The sequence below is a fragment of the Triturus cristatus genome, chromosome 7 (genome assembly GCF_964204655.1).
Source record: "Triturus cristatus chromosome 7, aTriCri1.1, whole genome shotgun sequence".
NCBI lineage: Eukaryota > Metazoa > Chordata > Amphibia > Caudata > Salamandridae > Triturus > Triturus cristatus.
This window is the reverse complement of record NC_140590.1, coordinates 273,801,812-273,807,811: the sequence shown is the minus strand read 5'-3', so window position 1 is coordinate 273,807,811 and position 6,000 is coordinate 273,801,812.

Genomic DNA, 6,000 nt, shown 5'->3' with positions numbered 1-6,000 from the left:
CTCATCTCCTTGAAGCTAAGAGTTGCATATCGTGACACGACCTGTGGAGGGTCACTGACCACTAAGGGAGTCTGCGAAGACTCTCCGTGGATCGACATGCTTTTCTAGTGAGGTGTAAGTGTTGCACCTACCTACACTATGGGTTTACCTACTGATCCCTTGCTAAGAGTTGTATTCAGGGTGTGCTAAGCCCTGTTACACTACAACAGCCGGTTCAGTAGAACTCGGAGTATTCTAAGTTAAGTTATATGTACCTGGGTACTTATGTGATCTTTCACTTTGATATTCTTAGGATACGTGTGTGGTAAAACAACAGCAAGCTCAAATCCCAACCGCTGCTCACCAATGTGAGAAGTTGGCCTGATATGTAGTGCTCACTATTCTAGTGATCACTGTGTATCATTCCAAACGACCCTTATTGATGATTGGTTGTAAGTCAACCTTTTAGACCAGCTATCCTAGTAGCGTGGATACGAGCAGTCTTTAGGCTAAACTCTAGAGGGCGTGTTAAGCCGGCTGTTTACCATCACATATACCCCTTGAACACCAAGTGAAAGGACACCACACAAGTTGTTATGAAAATAAAAGGATATTTATTTATAACAAGACTACCCTGGCTCTTTATGAGTCAGGGAGCTAAGCACACTACAAAACTCTTGGGAAAATACTTCAGTTGCACAATTTACACAAATGCCCGAGGGGCACGAGAAACCATCTACACTAACAGTGAAATGCGAATGGTTAGAGTCTGGAGGTACTGATTCCGGAGTGATCCGATCAGTGGGACTAAACGAAAAAGGAACTGGACACTTGTAGAGCGAACCTGCGATGGAGCACCGAGATGCTCGAGTTACCTAGCCCGGAGGCTGCGGCTGCGTGAAGTTCGGCAAGATGTCGGGAGTCCTCGTGTAGTCTCAGGAGCCTGAAAGAAGAAGTTGCTGGCAGGCGACCAGTGACGATGTTCGGAGCGATCCAAGCCTGGATCGGTGATGAAGGAAACCTGAAAGCAGAGGGGACTCAGTTCTCAACCGCTAGCCAACGATCGTGTGGGTACCAGGAGGGTACCGGCTGAAGTCACCTCGACCAGGTGAGTGGGTGACGTCGGACTCGGCTGTTCCTCGGACCAGGAGGCGCGGCGGCGACCAGGATGGAGGGCGAGCTGTCCCACGAAGGTGTCTGCTGTCGATGATGCTGGGCCCAGGCAGGGGCAGCGGATCTTGGCAGTGGCAACCCAAGCGGGGGAGTCAAGATGGCGTCGGGAGTGGACCAGGAGGGTCCGTGGTACTCCTCTGTTGAAGGGGAGCAAGAGCCAGTCTGGAGCAACCAGACTAGTGATGAAACAATCGTGGTGCGTCGTGAAGAGGGCCACAAGCCGGTCGGCAAGTGGTCGAACAACGCAGTGAACAACAAGGAGCGGAAGGGCCCCCACGCAGATCTCGGGGATGCTGGGGAGGCAGACTTCGATGCTGGAGCTGCTCAGGGTTAGGGCTTCTCAAACCCTAGGTGCACTCACTCGAGGGTCCCTCGGTGGGTGTGCTAGATAAGCGTCGTGCAGGTTCTGAAGATAGCCGGTCCCGCAGGTCTCGTCACACCTACGACTCTCAGCTGGGCTGATGAGGTAGGTAAAAGGTCAGAGATGGCAGGGTACTCGGGTCTCGTCGAGCTGGGCAGTCTTGATCCGTAGGAGAGACTTACAGCAAACCGCAAGCGCTTAGATGGTGCCTGCTGGTGCAGGGTGGCTACTCCTTAGCCACAAGGGAGAGTCTTCAGAAATAGTCAAGAGTTCCTTTCGTGGAAAGTAGTTCGTGATTCGGAGTTATCCGATTATCTGATTATCCAATTTGGGAAGGGGACTCGCTCCTACCTTTATTCTAAGAAAAGGGGGCTGGCCCGTGACTAGGTTCTACCTATGGGTGGAGCCAGGAGGGGAGTGGTTATACCCCTATCCTTTGTCCGGCTTCGCGCCAGCTCAGGGGCTGGTGTGCCCCCGAAACTGGTTTGAGCCGGGCTATGCACAGTGAGCACCGGGGTGCCACTTGCAATCACCTTCCTTTCAGCCCTGCCTACCTGGGATACACAAACCCTGTCTGGGACGGTGCTAACACCGCCCTCGACAGGAAACCCTTTGTCCAAGCTCCCTTTGCTGGAAGGTCCCCCAGCAGCAGGAGGTCAGACTTGTGTCTGGTGGCAGCATCCATTTTGTGATGCTGAGGCTTGAGTCAACTTTAACCGGGGTTCAAGGTTACTTCCATGTCGTATCCCTCTAAAAGGGGGGAATGCTAACCCCGTCGCCGGGGCTGGCGAGGGGTTCGTATTCCCATTCGTATGACACCTTACTCGACATGTGTAGGTGATGCAATGCCAAAGTTAGCAAATAACCGCAAGGATTATAATGCATTAAAAGTAGTTGGCCCGCGTCACCATGGAACGGCTATTAGGACTTGGTTCCGCAAGCCGTCGACGGGCTCAGCTCGCGCCAGGGCACCGTCCCACATGATTCCCTGCACTCTGCCTTCAGGATTGATAAGGCCTGCTATAGGAGTGACTGATAGGAATCCATGTGTCCATTTTTAGGGTTTAGGTGTAGGAATACTACACCTACAGCAACGGGTGATTACACCACGTGGCCCCAGCTGTCGTGCAGCCAGTTGTGTCAGATTTGGGCGGCCATTCCAGGGGTGGCATAATACATGCTTCAGCCCCTGGTAGGCCCTGGGTACACCGATGCCCTGGATACCTGTGGTATGCTGAGACAGGGACTGACAAGGCGGCCCAGTTCCAATTAGTGGATGCACCTAATGTACATGTGTGATAATTTCGAGAGAGAACAGCTAGGCTGTGGGTCTGATTGGCAGGCCCACAGCCGGGGAAAGTCGTAAACCAATGAAGCAAAAGCAAAAAATCTGGGTGATCATAGGATTGCAGACCCTACTCTCCTACACAGTGCAACCTTTAAAAGTGCATTTTTTTACGGAGCTTTTCTTGAATTTTCGTTACTAACATCATTATTACATGGCCAAAGTCATGCGCCATCCACTGACGGAGCCAGCCAGGCTGTGGAGGCAAGCATGACTGCACTGAAAGGAGCCTGCCCTACCCTGACAATAAACGAGATTTATTTATATTCTAACAGTTTACCGGCCGGCGGCTGTTTATTTATTTAAATTATGACTAAGGAAACAAAAGCGGAGCATTCCCTGCTCTACTTACTTTTTTGCTGCAATTTAAAGCTTCGGTAAAGTGCACTTGTGGCCGCAATCAGAAGTATGACTCCGATTCTCCCACGGGCGGGCCGCAGAACGCCGGGCGGGAGGGCATTCAGGGCGGTTCACCTCTACACAGGCTATAAAGTTAAGAGCATAAATCAGTTTGTCTCACAGGGATCTATTCTATCTATCCCCGCTTCTTTTTACCATCCAAAACGATAAAAGCTGTTTGGCATGAAATCCCAAGTCGGCCTGGAAACGTGCGTGCAGCTGCATTCGCAAGCATTTCCGCTTGCACTTCATACACGTGTGCAGCGCAGCGCCGCCCCCAAAATAGTGCCGCCTGGGGCGGACCGCCCCCCCCCTAGCTACGCCCCTGGAATAAACGGTGAAGGTCTCTGCCTCAGGAGAGTTAAAAGGGGTGGTCCCTCCACAATAAATTTATATACATATAAATCAGGCGAATTTAAGGCTTTAACCAAGCCTGAGGACTGGAAACTGTAGCTAAAAGTTTTTTGTTGCTCTCCCCCTGGACTTCCTCAACACCTCCTTTAGTAAGATGGCGTACTATGCTGAGGAGGTTGATCAATGGGCTGATTACAATGACTATGCTGAGTTTGAGCCTTATGAGCACCAAATGGAGAAGCAGTTAGTAGAAGCCCTAGATTCCCATGTTCGGGGTTCAGTGAATAGGGCTTTGATTAAGGCATTGCAACCCTTATGAAACCCCTACAAAATTACAGGAGACGAGCTTCGAATGCCTCCCTGGGTGAGTCCTCATTCCAATTCTCATCAGAAATATGATCCCAGGTAGCATCGTCTGTCCTTAAGGATCATGGGTATGGTGATTCACTTCCTTCTGGTCCTTCGGGTAATTTCTCCTCTCAAACCAGGGAGAGGCAGAGGAGTCTTCTCCTGCCGCGCCGGACACATCAGTCACTGACCAAGACAACAAATTAACTAACAGAGCAGCAAAACACAAACGTGAAATGCACTATGTGAGTTCTAAAACCCCGAATAAAAGCCTGTTATTTGACCTTAAGAATATTGTGAGGTCGACAGAATGAGTACCTTGCGTGGAGGTGGCTCATTATGTCCAAGAGAAACTTAGACAGAGTTTTGAGTGCGAAGTGCTCACTACTCTTAAATCTGAATGCGCTAGACCCTCCATGTTAGGCAAGATAGCAGATACTCCAGAGCTTGACCCCAACATGGCAAACTTCCTCAATATGTTCACCAAAGATCCCAAGAAGGGATTGGATAGGGCATGGAGGAGAAGCCAAGAGAAACTATTAGACGTATCTGGACCCCTCACAAAAATCTCTTGATTCAGCAGTCAGAGCTAAGGACTCTAATTCACCCCTTGATCAACTGAAATCTTAGAATGAGCACAAAAAGCCTTATGCTTTTTTGGGCAATGTGAATTGCGTCCTTTTGACCGAGCGCAGAAGATCCTTCCTAATGAGAACCAATCCACAACTAGCAGACATGGCAACCACAGAGGCAGGCACGTTAGCTAACGGATTGTTATTTGGCGACAAATTTGTCAAGGAGCTTGGAAAATATGTAGCTACTTTTTCGGCCCTGGACAAGGCCCAATCTTCAATTGAAAAGGTGTTCCACACTGGCGTTTTTACCAGGGCCGGATGCTTTAGGGGTCAAGCGACCAGCTGAGGATATAACTGCTCCTCCAGAGGTTTTGATCAGCAAGGTCGTGGCAGTGGCACCCGCTCGAATTTCTACACCACCTGTAACCGAGGTGGCAGAGGCAAGCAAAACCGAGGCGGTTATAGAGGACAGAACAATTCCGGCGATTCCTCCTATGCAGGTAAGCCTTATTCAGACTGGGGAAGTATTGGTGGGAGGCCGAATTGGGTTGTTTCTTCACATGTGGGAGAGATTATCACAAGACCCTTGGATACTTCAGACGGTACAAAGTTTTCAGATAGAGTTTTATTCCTCTCCTCAGCAGAATTGCAGACCCCAACCTCTACATTTTTCCCAAGTATAGAGGTCTTTCATAGAAAAAGAAGTGAGGTCTCTGATGACAAAAAGGGGCAGTTGTAGAGACGGGACCCCACCCTCACGGTTTCACCAGTACAATATTCTTGGTAACAAAGAAAGATCAGGGATTCCGACAAGTCTTGAACCTCAAAGAATTCAATTCTTGGGTGGTGTATTGCCATTTCAAAATGGAGGGCGTACACTTACTGAGAGATCTATTATTAGAAAAAGATCGGATAATACTCCTCGATCTAAAGGACGCTCATTTGGCAGTACCGATTTTCCCTCCACATCGAAGGTTCCTACAATTCCAATGGGAACTCCGGTGGTTCAAGTTTTCTGCCATGCCCTTCTGGCTATCGTTTGCCCTTTGTTGTTTCACCAAACTCCTCAAGCCTGTGGTGCAGTATCTGAGGGAGAGAGGGTGAGACTTATCATTTACCTGGACGACATCCTCATTATGGCACAAAGTTGGGAAAATGTACCGGGGTTCATCATCAATTCAGACAAGTCAATACTGACCCCTGCCCAATTGATGAAGTTCTTGGGATTTTAGGTGGATTCAGTATGGGCACAATTGTTACTCCCATTGAAAAAGAGGATTTTGATCAAGAAAGAGTTGAGGAGAGCGCTTGCCTCTCCGACTATATCATCGAGGATTCTGCCGTGCTTGGTAGACCTGTTAGATTCCTCTATTCAGGCAATTTTCCCAGGTCCTCTCCATTACCGGGCACTTCAAAGATTGAAAATCTTGCAATTGCGCCAGGGTCTGAGCAATGCGAAACAGATT